Below are 17,688 nucleotides of genomic sequence, written 5' to 3' on the forward strand. Positions count from 1 at the left end.
AGTTATTTCAGTTAGGTAAAGCATGTACCTATCAGCACTAAGTATGTATGAGGATTTCAGCATTGCCAACAAGTGTTCAAAAATCATGAACAAGGTACCAAAACATCATGAGATTTAAAAAATACATTTGGTGGTGGGGGGGGGTTGTTTGTTTTTGCCTTTCCCATCTCTCTGGGTTTTGGACCTTCAGGACACATTCAAAACACACTCACAAGCTTTTCTCTGTAACCATAAGGTTTACCTTTTAAAAAATGAAAACAGATTCTCAGTCACATGAATCCAGGAAGTAAGGCTTTAAGTAGAACACAAAATATCACAAGACATGATAAAAATTGAGAGCTGATAACACTGGAAATGATCCATACTTTAGATCAAAGCTCAAACCAATTCTTCATTTTGAAGTTTAAAACAAACAAAAAAATTGACTGAATTATTTTGAATTATAGCTTGTCGTTGTTACTCACTTCCTGTTCCTTTATATTTAGGGTGCAGAAGTGACAAAAATGTGTGATGTAACCATGGCTATCTTTGTAGTATTCCTGGCCTCATCAAAAGCCTGACGTATCTGAATGTACACTTCATTTCTGTACTTGTGAGATTTCATTCCAGTTTTGCAACCTCATAATTCAGATAAAGTCTGAGTGTGTATCCAAACTAAACTTATGAAATAAAATGTAAAGCTACTTGAAAAAAAGTGATTTTTTTAAAATTGTGAACCTGAAAATAGGCAGCTGTGAAAAAATTTCATTGAGATGTGAATTTTAACTCGAAACTTGTAGACACTGAAATGTCTTTGCAACCCCTTCTCTAAGCCCAGTACATCTGCTAACTCTATGAAATGTTTTTGCTGCATTTATCTAGACGGCTGGAAAGCATCCACTACTCTGAATTTTCTGGGTAATACCACTTAATATATCAGACCACGAATACTCCAGGCAGGAGTGCTGGAACAATTTTTATAATGTGGATGCTGAGAGCCATTGAACCAAACTGTAAACTTGGTATATGATGGAAACCACTTCAAGCCAGAGGGTACGGAGGCACCCATAGTTCCAGCATCTATGACTCCAGTATCTAGAACTGCCCAGCAAAAAGCATGCTGTTGCAATATCAAACTGTAAAAAGAGTTAAAACACTACTGCTTGTAAAACAAATGAACAGAGATACTTTTAGAACCACTTAAATATATAAATAATGTAAGAAGGAAAATAGGTGCTTACCGTATATCCATATTCAAGCTTTTGCCTTTTCTAGACGGCTTTTTCATAAGTTAATCTGAAATAAAAAGATTGTAGTGTTACAAAGAAGTCAAGGAGAGAGAGGACAATTGAGAACATTAAAAGCAAGCAAGTGTTTTCATTTAGTTTCTGCTACTCTTCCAAGTCAGACATGATCTCACTGTGTTCTTTCCTTCAACAATGAATTTCCATTTATACTGAGAGCATCTAGTGTTTCTATTAAGCCTAAACAAAATGCTAATACAATTCTGTAAGCAGTACGTTAAAAAAATCATTATCTTGTGAAGGCCAAATAAGTTTACGTGCCAAAAGAGCAATGCACAGGATCTCACTTATGGTTGTCATCATTGTTGACTAGTTTGGGTTGTGCACATATGGACAACAAAATCCAAGAAGTGACCGGATGGTATTGAGTGTTATTAAACTGTGTCTTGGGGTAGTGAGGCATCCATGTCTGATCTTGCAGAGTGGAAGAACTTCATTGGATTTATTAATTTAAGGAAGATATTAGTTAAAACAAAGGGCGACCTTGTAAAGAGTGCTCACTTGCACCAAATTAAGAGTCAATTTACCAATGAACTTGAATCTCAGCTGGTATAAATCCACATAGCTTCAGTTAAGGCAAAGGAGCTATGCTAATTTACACCAGCTGAGGATCTGGCCCATTATTTGAAGATGTTTATAGCTCTGTTATAAAAATCTGATCATTAGGGATGACATTTGTCCATGGATCAGAGGGCTACTGAAAAGATCTCTAAACCTTGCACAGGGACTTCATGAGGGGTTCTGCTGGTGGAATGGACACAGAAAGGTACCATAGCACTCCATACAACAGGGGTAGGCAACCTATGGCACGTGTGCCGAAGGCAGCACGCGAGTTGATTTTCAGTGGCACTCACACTGCCCGGGTCCTGGCCACCAGTCCGGGGGGCTCTGCATTTTAAATTAATTTTAAATGAAACTTCTTAAACATTTTAAAACCTTATTTACTTTACATACAACAATAGTTTAGTTATATATTATAGACTTGTAAAAAGAGACATTTTAACGTTTTTAGAAGGTATTACTGGCACGTGAAACTTTAAATTAGAGTGAATAAATGAAGACTCGGCACAGCACTTCTGAAAGATTGCAGACCCCTGCCATACAAACTGTGAAAAAAGTCTCCTCACCAGTCCCACATAGGTCATATGGGACACCACAATGGGGGCCTAACTAAGGAGGCCAAAGGAAGGTCTGTAAATCCATGTATATATAAATCTGGTGCCCATAGAGCCACTGTAGCCTTTCTCCCAGTCCACATACTGAAGCAGCATTTGCAGAAGGGAAGAGAGATGGGGTGTGTACAACACTCTTGCATTGTGATCCAGGGCTAGGGGCTGAAACTAACCTCTCTGACTACTCTGCAGTCTGCCCAGAGAGCATGATTTTGTGGATAAAGGGGAAAATTAATTCTAGATGAAATCTGACACAAGGCCAAAGACAGTGGCGGGCAACCTGCGACTCGCATGCAGCCCATCAGTGTAATCCGCTGGCATGCTGCGAGACAGTTTGTTTACATCGACCTTCGCTGTTCCCAACCAATGGGAGCTGCGGGAAGCGGCAGCCAGCCCATGCCACTTCCTGGCTGGGAACGGCAAACCACAGTCACTGGGAGCTGCGGATGGTTGATGTAAACAAACTGTCTCATGGCCTGCCAGCGGATTACCTTGACAGGCCATGTGCAGCCCGTGAGCCGCAGGTTGCCTACCACTGGCTTAATATGACAATCAAGATCTGCAACTTCCAAGTCATTTTTAGAGCTATTTTTGCTCAGAAGTACAATATAAAGTGATCCCAGTGAGGTTGCTCAGGTGAAAGTCTGAGCAGAATTAGGCCCAGTCTTCCAAGGGAGCCTTAGACCATATATCATTGCGTTCCAGGAGCAAATTTTAAGGATTACAAAGAAATGAACAAAAGACACACATTCAAATGATACTAAAGGCCCAAATCCCATATCATCCACTTCCACTTATAAAACCCACAGAAGGGGAAAAAATGTCCTTTGATAAATCCACATAGTTTTCTGACCCGCACATCATTCCCTCTGCATGCAACAAAAAGTATTGAAGAGCACATTGGCCAAGCTGGGCACAAAACAGCAAAAGGAGTGAAACAGCAAAAGCATAACAAGGACAACAAGCCATAGCAGTCCAAAACTTAGCTGTTACGTTTTGCTGGAATTCTTACAAATATGTTTGATGGTTTACTCTTGCAGAGATTTGAATTCCTGAGATATGCTTTGAAATTCAATTTCAAATGAACCCACAAACTTCAAAGCTCACAAAGCAAAGCCTAGTTGAAACATGGCATTTCGCACAATTTTATGTTGGAAGTCATCGGAAATGATGAACTTTGTATGATTTCAATGCTAAATCTTAAATTAATTGGGCTTCCTCAAAATCCAGCCTGGGTTCACAAAATTGGTAAAACGTTCCACCAGCATGATATGAATTTTAAGTCTGTAACCAAATCTAAAATCAGGTAAGCTTTGTTTAGGATTCAGTTGCAAACATTTTTTTCACCATTGTTTGCTTATTGGTTTGGGGGTGGGTCATATGTCTTATGTGAATCCATGTAGAGTTTAAGGCCCCAATCCTGCAAACCCCTAGGCACGTGAGTAAAGGAGTCTAATGGGACTACTTCCGTGTTGGCAGGACTAAGGCCTTAAGATGACAATCACATGATAGCATGATGTACTGTGGCAGGTCATTATTTCACATTGTTTCCCTCAATGTTCTAAGACAGCTTTGAGATTTCTTCCTGATAAATTAGGTGCAGATCATTCCTCTTTTGTAAAGTTTACTACACCAATAAGCACTTATCATGGTACAGTCTGAAAATACTACTGAAAGCTATCATCTGTCCATGAACACTGTCATTAAACTGTTGGATCAGTGTCACCATGCAACTAATGCTACTTTATCCATAGCAGGTATGACGAATTCTGCTCTACTACAGATGCTTTCTTCTGAATACAAATACGCATTTAGGTGTGAATTGCCACTTGTATTTCTATGAAGTATGAGCAACAGAAAAATTGCATCATAGTCTGCTGGTTCACACACACACAATTGTAGTGTGCTGCTGCCAATTAGACTAATAAGATGAGGGGAGGGGAAATCAGAGCTTCATACTTCTTGGAAGCAAAGCAGCAGCAAATTTCAAGGTGGAATTTGATTTTATGACAACTTTCTAGGCCAAGAATAATAATTTACATTCAAGAGAAGGAGTGAGTGTTTTGTGCAAGAGCTACTTGGATCACATCTAAGTGAATGAAAACACAATATAATGGTGGTTACCAATGCAGTGAGACCAATGTCGTGTAAATGAATCCTCACTGTAGAAATAAAAGGGTGCCTAGTAATTTATCTGAACCAAAACAGCTTTCTGAAATATCCTTTTAAGGGTTAGACTACCTCTTAACTTGTGGGGTGAAGTCCCATTGACTTCACAGAAGGCAGAATTTCACTCCTCGAGACTCTTTCCTCTCCTCTTGGACTCTCTCAATCTCTGGAATTTCTGCCCTGGGATCTTTCCCCCACCTTTGGAATGTCCCCTATTGCTTTGACCCATATCTCCCTCCATTTCCAGTCTCTCTTCCTCACCATCCAATTGCCTATTTAGAGTCTAGTATCAGAGGGGTAGCCGTGTTAGTCTGGATCTGTAAAAGCTGCAAAGAGTCCTGTGGCACCTTATAGATTAACAGACGAAGTCAAGTGCATCCGACAAAGTGGGTATTCACCCACGAAAGCTCATGCTCCAAAATGTCTGTTAGTCTATAAGGTGCCACAGGATTCTTTGCTGCTATTTACAGTCTCTTTCTTCTCCTTGGGTTTTCAGTCTCTTCCTATGTCTTAAGAGGATCTTGTCATGGTCTTCACCTCTTCTCCCCCAATATCACCAGTGCTTTAAAAGGGGATGCTGGTGGTGGGGGGTGATGTCTGCTGCTGCCAGTGGTGATGCAGAAGCGGGTTATTGTCTTATATCTATGATCTGAATCACATATAGAGAGAAGGGATATAGGAGCTGACAGTGAGAAAGGCAGTCAGAAATCAGCCGTGTGATGCACAGAAAGACAGCAGCACTGCGCCCCTTGCTGGTGAGAGACAGAAGAGCCAGTTCTGCCTTCTCAGTGCTGACAGATCAAGTTTGCAACTCGGAGGCGGCAGCCAGTGTGAATGGGGAGGGAGCAACTCCCAACTCCTCCCACTGGAAATATGACTTTCATAGTCCTTTGGCTACCAATACTGTACCCTCCACTGTAAACAAGAGAGGCTAAGCCCTTGCTAAGAACTCCACCAAACTCTACAGAGTTTTGTAGGTCCTACGCAATGGAATATTCCCTAAGGATTTGCAGACTTTGCAAAACCTTACTGCAGAGAAGGCTTTTTAGCTTTCTCCACATTTCTTTCCCTTCAAGTGTATGTGATTTGCATGCAATTGTTTCCTTACTCAAACCCTATCCTTGAGCCCCAGAAACACTTTACAATTTGGGGGCTGCACTGCTGAGTATCCGCATGAAACAGAACAATAGAAATATTCTGCAGGCGAACAGCCAATTGAGCATGTAACCCTTTTCCATGGGCATAAGTGAGTATATAAAACCCAAAGTGGAAATCCTGTAAGTTTTTTGTATTATTACATTTAAGAAAATGTAACTTTATTGTTTCATGAGAGTTTAAAAGGCTAGGTGCATAGTTCTAGAACAGACCTTTGTCCTAGAAAAGCTGCTGAGCACTCCTTTTATATTTTTGTATTAGGGCAATTTATTTACTGTGAAATGTCCATATTATTGGATCCTATTTTTCCCCTAGCTCTTCATACAGTAAAAAGCAAAACATCCACCTTAAATAAATAAAATACCATTGGCTTGGTAAGTCAGAAGGTAGACTATTCTGTATAATGGAAATGGAAATACAAATGCAATAGTTATTTCATGGATAGATGGAATTTATGGAATTGTTGTGCAATTTTTCCCCCCTCTTTTGTTCATATAATGGTTATGTCACACAATAATTCAACCTCAGATTGCCATATACCACTCATTTTATAGCACTGTTTTTATGGGAAGATGCAATTTAAAAAGAGTAGTTATGCACATTTCTTTTCTGATCTAGCAGTTTGGTGGGCAGAGGTTAAGGTGTTAAATTCCCAAAGGTCTTTCAAAGTTATTTCTTAGACATATCAACTTAGTTGAAGATTATTCAGAGACAATAGCTGTTTTCCTCTGTTTCTCCTGTTCATGCCTCACAGTGAACAAAATGCAGCATTCTGTGGTCAGCTCTCTGCACTCAACATGTGGGAAAGTGTTTTGCTGAAGAATGTACTGGTCAGAGTGTGCTCCCTCCAGTCTTTCTTCGGACTCCTTTGAAGGTTCAGATACGAAAGCAATTTCAGATTAAGGATGGATGAGACAGTTTGAAGAACACAAAACCAAATCTTGCCCAGCCCCACTAAGCAAGTATTTTTTGTTGTTGAGAAAAGATTGATGATTTTTAAAAAAGCTGCTCTTTCCCATTTTCACATGCCTCATCTTTCAGTGGTTCCACTCAGGATCACAAGCAGAAATGCTAAATTAAGGAGAATTATTTATTAGGGTAGGATCTAGGAACCCTAAACAAGGATCAGAACCCTAAACAAGGATCAGAACCCCATTGTGCTAGACATTGTACACACATGTACCAAAAATGACAAGAAGTTACTCTGGGGGGTAAGTACAAGGAACAAACCTATTTCTGTGATATCTTCAGCCCAGTTTTACGTAACAGAAAAGCTTCGAACAAGCCTCCAAGCTTCTTTGCGCCTATCTAGAACCAGCTGAAGCTATCAAATTTTTGAGAATCACTGTCTTCTACAAAAGATCTGCTTTCATCAGGAACCAAAAATTCTCACTTCATTTTCCCTTGTGAGATAAGCATTGACATCAAGAAATTTCACTGACTGAGAGGACATAGAGAGATTGTCCCAGGCTAGTAATACAGTGTTTATGTAGACTAAAAAGAAAATTGTAAGACATTATTTTATGGAACATAAGTTATAGTCACACAGAGAGAGCCAATTTTCAAACAAGGGACTTAAGTAGAACATGCAGCACACCTATATCATCACTTAAAAATGTAAATACTTGTATTAAGCTTGCCCATGTGCCTCTATCAGCATCCAAAGACAAGGTTCTGAGGTTCTATTAAGGCCACAATATTTGAGAACTTGGTTCACGAATGCCATTAAAAACAACATCAAGGATGTTGGCTAAAATGAAAAAAAACTAAAGAGGAGATTCAAAAATAATCCTTAACCCTGGCATTTTATGTTTTTGTTCTGAGTGGGTTTGCTTCTTAATTTCACTTTGGTCTGAAATTAGGACCTGATGCAAATCCTACTGATAACTAAAGGGAGATCTATATGTGGTCCAAGAGAAGCACCTTAGTTCAGAGACGAGCAGAGCTGTGGTTTTGGTACTGTCATGGTACAATTCCCCACTCTGAACCTTAGCGTCCAAAAGATGGGGTACCAGCATGAATTCCTCTAAGCTCAATTACCAGCTTAGAACCTGTAGCGCTGCCACCAACCAGGAATTCCAGTGCCTGGTACACTCTGGTCCCCCCAAACCTTGCCCGGGGACCCCCAAGACCCAGACCCTCTGGATCTTAACACAAGGAAAGCAAACCCTTTCCCCCACCGTTACCTCTCCCAGACTTCCCCTCCCTGGGTTACCCTGAAAGATAACTGTGATTCAAACTCCTTGAATCACAAAACAGAGGACAATTCACCTTCCTCCCTTCTTCTCATTCCCCCTCCCAGACTCTTCTTGAGAGAAAGTAATCCTGCACAGAGAGAAATCAGCCTCTCTCTCCCCCTTCCCTCCTTTCTCCCCACCAATTCCCTGGTGAATCCAGACCCAGGCTCCTGGGGTCTCACCAGAATAAAAAAACAATCAGGTTCTTAAACAAGAAAAGATTTTAATTAAAGAAAGAAAAAAACAGTAACAATTATCTTTGTAAATTTTAAAAAAAATGGAATAGGTACAGGGTCTTTCAGCTATAGACACTGGGAATACCCTCCCAGCCTAAGTATACAAGTACAAATTAAAATCTTTTCAGCAAAATACCAATTTGAACTCCTTTCAGCCAAATACACATTTGCAAATAAAGAAAACAACCATAAGCCTAACTCACCTTATCTACCTAGTACTCACTATTCTGAACTTATAAGAGCCTGTGCTGGAGAGATTGGAGAGAAACCTGGTTGCACGTCTGATCCCTCTGAGCCCCGAGAGTGAACAGCAACCAAAACTAACAGCACACACAAAAACTTCCCTCCCTCAAGATTTGAAAGTATCCTGTCTCTTGATTGGTCCTCGGGTCAGGTGACAGCCAGGCTTACTGAACTTGTTAACCCTTTATAGTCAAAGAGATATAAAGTACTATTAACTTTCTTATCTGTTTATGACAGGTACATTGATTCATGTATTTATGTTTAATTGTTTTCTTTGAATGAGATTTTCTATATAGATGCATAGGTGTTTTTCTAATAACGAGTCATAGATCGGACCACTGATAAATGACCCGGGAGTCTTTTTCCTCTTGAGAGACTATGAATCATTCTATGACGCCTCCTATTCTCTTGATACACATTCTGTGGTTATTAAACTAACAAGAAGAAACATCACCTTTGTTCTTGAAAAGTACTTCATTTCTGGGTAGACTGCATCACATTTCATTTTTCTCCCTCCCTCCTTCCCTCCCAAACTATGATAAAACTAAAGGTCAAGGTATTTTAGCACATACCTAATTTAGGCAGATGGGCAGTCACTGAACTTCTCACCAGCTCCAAGGTAGGCACATGCCTGCACATATATGTTGAATTAGGGCCAAGTTATATACCCTAAACATTAAGTCAAAGAGGAAAGGTGTGTTTGAAAGTTCTATGCTTCTTATTCGCATTTCATTTTCACGGTGTCACATCAAGCAAACCTAACAACGTTAACTACCACAAGGAGAAGTTATCAACACAAACATGGTGCTATACAATCTTATTTCTCTCCCTGTAAGAGAGCTACATATGTCAGTGACTTTTAATCTCCTCAGATTCCTGGGGCTAGGCTCCTGGCTCACAGCACAATACAATGAAAAAGTTACAAAACTCAGACTCACCAACAAAATGAAAGAAAGGTGAATGGCCATGGCCACTATTTCAAGTAAGAGCTCGCTATTTCTTGTGTTTGGTGAAACTCTCTGCATTCATATTAAGGTCTGACCAGCAGATATGAAGGACTGCATCCCCAGGTGGTGTAAATCAGCAGAAGTAAATGGAGTCATGCCAATTTATGCCAGCTCAGGCTCTTGTTGTAGTCTGTGCTTTTGCTAACTATTTAGATAAACACTTACAGCCCCTCACATTGTCGTATCTGAGCGTGACACAATCTTTAATGCAAGGATAGATACAACACCCTTGTGAGGTAGGGAAGTACGTTTTACTGATGGGGAACAGAGGCGCAGAGAGATTAAATGACTTACTCAAAGTCAAAGTCATGCAGAATGTCTAAGGCAGAGCGGGGAATTGAACTTAGGTCTTCTAAACCCAGGGCTGGCACCCTATCTCTATAGCAGGGGTTGGCAACCTTTCAGAAGTGATGTGCCGAGTCTTCATTTATTCACTCTAATTTAAGGTGTTGCGTGCCAGTAATACATTTTAACGTTTTTAGAAGGTCTCTTTCTATAAGTCTATAATATATAACTAAATTATTGTTGTATGAAAGTAAATAAGGTTTTTAAAATGTTTAAGAAGCTTCATTTAAAATTAAATTAAAATGCAGAGCCCCTCGGACTGGTGGCCAGGACCTGGCAGTCTGAGTGCCACTGAAAATCAGCTCGTGTGCCGCCTTTGGCATGCGTGCCATAGGTTGCCTACCCCTGCACTAGAACATCATTCCTGTATATACTGGACAAGCTAGTGTGGCCAATTATTCTCTAGCCTTCCACAAACTGAGTTAACTGTAAAATAGGAACGATAGCAGCACAGTGATGGGGGCGGGGAGAGGGGACTGAATACTTCATTTCCTCTCTCCTTTTGCCTGTGCAGGAGAATTAGCTTAGAGAATACATTTTCTAGTGCTTTATATAATTCACTGCAGTTTTAAACATCTCAAGAGATGGGCATATTTTCTCACTACTTACTGGAAAGCTAAAGTCTGTCAGTTTAAACTAATAAATATCTGGTCCAAGCGTGACATTTACAAGTTACCTGTTCTTCTGTGCTCAGAGCTTTCTTTAACAGCTCACAATCTAAAGTCAGTTTCTTAATTGTCTTGTTTCCCCAAAAAAGATTTGTCAGGAAGCTTTCTGATGATAGCCGAGGCAGACGTGCCACAGCAGCAGAGCTACTGGCTTGACTTTGACAAGCTTTCTGGGTCACTAAAGGCTCCTAAAATGAGCCTCGACTCAGCAGTTGTTTTGATATTTTTCTCCCCAAAAGATCTTTCTGACATTTGTTTTCTTAAGGTGGTATTCAGTTTCTCATCACATGTTCAGGAGAAAAGGGGGAAAAAAACTTCCCTTAATACTTTTTTGTATTATTGAAGGCAGCTCTGGAAAGTAATTGATATCAGGAAAACCTAGACAATGAATTAACATACAAAGGGCCAAAAGAGGAAAAATATTGCTTCAGCTGCAGCCTTTTTTCATTATGAAACATCCAAAATATTCTCACTTATTTAAATCTCTTGGGAAACTTTTATTTGCAAATTGATTGCGACATTTAAATGTGGGGGAAAAAACACTAGAAAATATAGTGTTCCCCTGTATCAAAAACATTAGAAAATGTACAAGCTTGCATTGACAGGGAGATCTGCTAAATGAATGTAATAAATATGTGCAAGACTTTTCTAATGTTACCAAATTTGGGACAGGGAATTTTTGTTGTTATTCTGTGTTTGCACAGATCAGGGGGGTCTTGCTCCATGGCAGGGACCTTTATGCAATACTGCAATACAAACATAATAAATAACGCACACAATATTTAGTGTGCTTTTCTGAAGACCCAGTTCCTGGAGACATGTGATTATAGGAGAATCCTAGCTTTAATTAAACAATTAAAAAGTAGAGTTCTAGCCCCCCATAGTTTGGAGAAAGGCTCATACCCACAAAGCAGTGCTTAATTTGTAATGAAAGAGGTTCTGGGGCTCAAGCAAGTTTTTTACTTTCATAATTGAAGGAGGTGCTGGGGCTATGAACTAACACGCCTGGCAAGCCCCAACACAAATTAAGCCCAACAACCAGAAGGCAAATAACTTAATTTTAAGAATATCATGATTTTTAAAGCAATATCATAATTCTGGGGGCCTGACTCCTGATGTTTGAATGCTTGGGATTGCCGATACTGTTTTTTCATCTCTAAGTCCTACGATGCTTCACGATTGTGACAGAAGGTATACCTCCTATTATTATGATTAAAAATCCAAAGTGTGTCTTCAGCTGAGGAGCTCAAAACACTTTCCCAAAAAACAAACTACTCCTCATCATGCTTGTGTGACGGAGATCCGTGGTAGCCCCATTTTGTGGATGAGTAAACTGAGAGGTTGCTACTTGTTCATATTTACACAATCAGTTGGTGACACACTCTAATCATGACAAGGGCTTGGGTTGTCAGGCCTTTTGGCCTGAGCCAGACAGAGTCAGGAATTGAGCCAAGGATCAGAGTTGGAACCAAAATCAGTGAGCAGGGACCGGGATCAGGAGCAAAGCAGGAACCAGGGACATGGTGGCAAGAAAGCAGGGTCCAAAATAGCCGCTGGAAAGGAATTCTCCCCTTTCTGTGCCTCCTTCTGGCTTAAATAGCACACCTGGGCCAATCGGTGATTCACCCAATCAGGACAACCGGGGCAGTGCCTCTGGTGGGGCTTGGGTTCCATTAGCCACTAAGCCCACTAGTTATTAGCAAGCTGCTGGGCGGCAGTCAGTATGCAAAGCCTGTCTGGAGACCGAGGCTCAAAACCCAATGAACCTCACACTAGCTCCTCTACCCAGTTCTCACTATTATACAACCATTAGGATTGACAGTCCGGAACAAAAACATCCATGATTTGAAAATCTCTCATTTCTGTTATCCTCAGATTCAAAAGGTACAACTGGGACCAGGAACCTCAGGCTCACACCTTTCAAATAATGCAGAGGAAGGGTCAGATATTTGCAGAGGACAAAGCGATATGAGAGGAGGGAAGCATAATAGATCTATTCATTATTTTATATTACAATGATGGTGAAAGGCCCCAACTGAGACTGGATCTCCATAGGGTTAGACACTGTACAAACACTTAAGAGACTGTCCCTGCCCCAAAGAGACTGCAGACTGTAAAGGGTTTAAATTGTTAAGAATTCAGTAATATCGGCTTTTTTTTTAATTAAGGTGGGATAAAAATGTCCTCCAGTGCTTGTTGAAGACAAGTTTTAGTTCTAAAGAGAGAATAGCACTTGAATCACTCTCAACTAAGAGAAACCCTGCAGACAGAGACAAGAAAGCTAACGAAGAGAGTTGCCATTAAATCAGACATTATTTTCTACTTCAAATGCCTACACAATTATCTTCATTATTCAGTAGGTTTGACACTTGCCATAACAATCAAATAAAGTCTATTTTTCTTCTTCCAAGAGTCGGTCTACAAAAGCCACTTTCTTTATTGCCAAGGACAAGACATAAGGTATTACTGACCTTCTACAATACAAGCACCCAGCCTACTTCATTGACAAAAGCCACATGATTCAGCCTATTCAATCTTACGCCTCCAACAAAGGTTATAAGCTGGGATTTCTTAAAGGGCCTGAGAGAGTTTGCTGCTGAAATCCCATTGAATTTTATTAGCTGTGATGAGATGCTGATTGTACTGGCATCTATTTTAAGGCTGGAATTTTCAAAGTAGCCTATGGGAAGATTTTCAAAGATGCTTAGAGTAAAATTTTCAAGTCTTTCATTTTCCAAAATACATGTTGTGGCACCTAAATGTAGAATTTTCAAAAGTGCGTAAGTGACTTAGAAGCCCAATCTCCTTTGTCACCTAAAAATGATTTAGGAGCCTAACACGAAACTGATATTTTTCAAAAATTTGGCCATGGTCAACAAGAATTAAGGGGGAAGAAATTGAAAGTCACATCTGGCAGTGAGTTTCCTAACTCTCAATTAAAGTCAATGGGAGTTCAGTGTCATTTGTGCCTTTGAAAATCTGCTCCCCGGTGTCTAGCTCTCTGAAGTGCTTTTTAAAATCCTACCTTGGGTGACTTTGATTCCTTGTGCCCCTTGGAAAACCTCAGGCTTAAAATATATAATAATGTAATCACCCTCTCATCTTGATCAAGCAAACAGATTTTCAATCAGACCACTTTGATTTTTAATGTAGAAAATTCAGCGTTCATGTAAAGAGCCACAGATGGCAGTGTCACTGAAACTGATATCCGATGCCTTTTTCACTTAGGGAAAAAAAGCAGCAAAATCATTTCCCAGATTTTCTGAGTGGCACTTTAACCACCAAAATTAAATAAAACAGAGTCAACTTCACCACCTCCTTTAAATTCACCAAGGATTTTTAATGGCCTTTTTTTGTTTTGTACTATACTGAAGGTGTCATGCAGCCACATGAACAGGGGGTTAACAAAATAAGTGCTTTTCCATTCAGAAAATACTGAGAAAATATAAGCTTTGTAACCTATTTAAACCCTTGGCAACTGGAGGTGGGGTTATCTCACCACAAAGCACCTTGCAAGTAGAATGAGTTGGAGTTCAAGACTGGATGCTTTTCTCAAAAGATATATTGTAGCACAGTCACAAGCTAAGGTCAGGAGTCACTGAGTGAAGTTCTGTGGCCTGTGTTATGTGGGGGTCAGACAAAATGATCACCAGGGACCCTTCTGGCATTAAATACTGCAAAATAGCTTTTTTGATCATTTGATCATTTGTCCAGGTTCAGAAATGCTGTTTGGTTCAGACAAGTTCATCATGCCCCTTGTTAATTGCCCTTTACAAGAATTTGGGGGCAACACATCTTCGTTTTTGAATATCAGCTAAATCTGCAGTATTACTTGCAACAAAGAATTTGCCCTGCTCTAGCTGCAGGAACCTGGCCTATTGGTTATAAAACAAAAAAAGAAGACAGACTAGAGAAGCCTTCCCCCAGGGAAAGGAAAAATGACAAGGGAAGAGAGAAGGCTACGGAATAGCTTTGGCTACGATCATAGGTTTTAGTCTGGGGAAATAAAACAGTTAGATGCTATGAGGAAAGGTCACAGAATGAATCACTAAATAGCAAGAGAGAGCACCAGCAGAGTATACATTTGTCATCTGAAATTTACCCACTCTCTTTTTCTGCTCAGGAAAAGGCTGTAGCTTTACCAGAAATGAAACTACCATCATTTATATCCTGCTTGTATGAAGAGAGGTCCAAGTGGTATTTATGTAGTACATGTTGGTGTTTTATGCTGTGTGTGTTATAAGCTCACAACTGGACACTTCCAGAGACAGTAAAATATAAGCTATTTAGTATATTACCTGGGAACCTGTGGTCCCTTCTCAGATTAATGGTTCATGTGATATTCAGGAGTCTGATGCCTTTATTTGGTGAGGACTGAAGAGTGGGATAGGCGCCAAGTGGTTAGGAGTCAGAGTTGACAAATCACAAAAGGAGTCACTGTACAATTTGGACGTATATGAAAATCTTCTCCAGAATCCTTGGGGATGCAAACTGTGATGGCAATCCTTAAAGAACAGGTTTTGTTGGGTGTTTCCTCCCTACTGTGTGTGTGCTCTCCTTCCCCCGCCTTCCCTCTTGCTCGCAAAGCTCTTTAAAATCCTTTTGCCTCACTGGTCCCCTCCTGGGACAACAGAACTTTGAGAGAGACTTCAGTTACATTTGAAACAATGTGTAATTATTTATCTTTTACAGCTGACAAAAACATCCATCACCAACAAGAGACTTGTCAGTAAAAGTGGTAGGTTATTTAGATGGTAAGCAACCACCTTGAAAGGTGTTGTTTTCTGGATTAGCCCTGATGGAGTAAGGAAGGGATAAATATCTGTTTCCAAAGGGGAGGACTACTGGAGTGACTAGAGTCACAAGAAAACTTTACATGAATAAGGATTACTCATCATATAGGCACACAATCAGAACGCTGGGTCTTAAGCTCCTTTGAGGTAGGGTTGTGTCTTCCAGTATGGTTGGTATAATGCAGATCACACAGTTGGCAGACATCAAGCAATAAAAAGGAATACTGTGTATGACGTTTCCATACATCTTTTGGGGTAATTATATTGCCACTAACATTCCAATCATAGACTCATAGAATAATCAGGGTTGGATAGAAGGTCATCTAGTCCAACTCCCTGCTCAAAGCAGGACCAAAATACAATCAAAACTTTTTTTGGTGGGAGTGTATGGCCCCCTGGTCCCATAATATCTGAGTACCTAAAAGTTATTAAAATATTAAAAATTAAAACAATCATCTTTCCTGTCTTCCCAGTGACAACATTTTATAGTACAGCTCATTTGAACACAAGGTTTCTTTCCCACTCTCTCTCCTTGAAAATTTTGACAACACATTTTAAAAAAATGGTAGTGATTTTTGGCAACAATTAATTTAAAAACCAATTTCCCATCAAAAATAGTTTCAACAGAAAATTTTGAACTGGCCCTATGATTGCTTGTTGTATGAGTGAGTGGGGGTCTTGTATCTCTGTGTGTATGAGAAGAAATCATTATGGGAAAGCGAAGAAATGGGTTTTGCATTTAGTTCCGAATGCAGGGAGGCCCAAGGTCATTCTAACCTCATGAATTCAATAGACTCAGTATATGTGAAAGTTCTTGCATCCTGCATTCTTAATTCTCCCCATTTGGTCCTCAGTTTCATCTCCTGGTGAAATGTAGATGTTGAGAGAGATCAATAAATAGAAATGCATTCTCCTCCTGTAGCTTTGCCCATAGAAAATATGTGACTCAGTTCTGCTCAATGATTCTAATTAAGTCAGAACCTTGGGAAAGGAAAATGAAGCCAAAGAACTGAAAACTATGAGGTTTCCACTCTACCAAGTGCAAAATACAGTTAAACCAGGGAAAGCAACTATGCAACCACTGTGGCATAGATATTTACCATTACCTAGCCATTAAACTTCAGTGTGTATGTACAAAAACAACCACTGCACAATATGGAAGGCAAGGGAATTAGGATATTTATTGATCACACTTCACCCTTAGTACAGGCAATGAAATTGTATTTATACCTAAAGCATAAGAAATTATATTAGCTTTAATGCATGCTCACTTGGCTGTGAATGAAGAGTTCTCAAAATCCACCTCTTGAAACTGCAGTCCCACTGTTTCCACTAGGCAAAGGGTAGTGTGGAAGGATGAAGTAAAGACTGTGTTGGGATTAAGGCACCAGACAGGGATACGCGAGATCTGGGTTCAGTTTTCAACTCTACCACAGACTCCCTTTCAGGATTTTGGATAAGTCTTGTTGACCCTGAGCAAGGTACTTCAGCACATGCTTAACTTTAAGCACATGACTTCTGACTGCAAATTAAGTATTTCCATGGGCCCCTGTTCCCAATCTTCTGCTTGTATGTACCATCCCTTTCTCCTACCCTTTGTCTATCTTGTCTATTTAGACTGTAAGCTCTTCAGGGAAGCTACTATCGCTACATGAGCTGTATTGGTCCCAAGACCAACTAAATGATGTGTGGAAGGTAACTTCTAATGAACTGAAATATCCTTTGTTCCTTGCACTGAGATTCCGTTTACATTTAACACCGTATTCCAAGTCACCTTCAGAAAAAGAAAGAGAAATGTCCGTATCCACCTTGTTTGTGAGACGGCACTACATTCAGTTTATCAATAATATATTCAGATTAATACAGAGAAAATCAACACGTTCACCATGAAAATATTCCTCCTCCTTATGCAAGTTCAAAAAAACTGCATAATTCAAAAAAGTGACATTACAGCTAAAATTTAAGGCGTTAAATTACATGATTTTCTCTCTACCCAAGACAAAACCTGAAGATAAACAAATAAAAAGCTCAACAGGAAACCTAATACAGGTTTGTTGCTTTTCGCCACATTAACTCAATTAAATCACTCCTTATGTTTCAATTGGCTTTGGAAGCAGACTTTGCAGGATTTGTCTCTAATTTGAAGATCTAGAGAGGATCATCTACAGAACTGAAAATGTTAGAAAACAAATTTCCCGTCCTCTTTGGGTTGAACTAGAATAAGACTAGCACAATAAGCAATGAATGTAGTTCATTCATGGCTACAAGTATAGTATAGCTATGGTGTCCTCCACTTACATATTTAGTCTGAGCCCCATGGGATTCCTGTTTAATTAAAACCCTGAAGTCTCTATATGGATGCCCAGTATGGCATGAGCAA

This window comes from Gopherus flavomarginatus, chromosome 8, assembly GCF_025201925.1.
Source record: "Gopherus flavomarginatus isolate rGopFla2 chromosome 8, rGopFla2.mat.asm, whole genome shotgun sequence".
NCBI classification, from domain to species: Eukaryota; Metazoa; Chordata; order Testudines; family Testudinidae; genus Gopherus; species Gopherus flavomarginatus.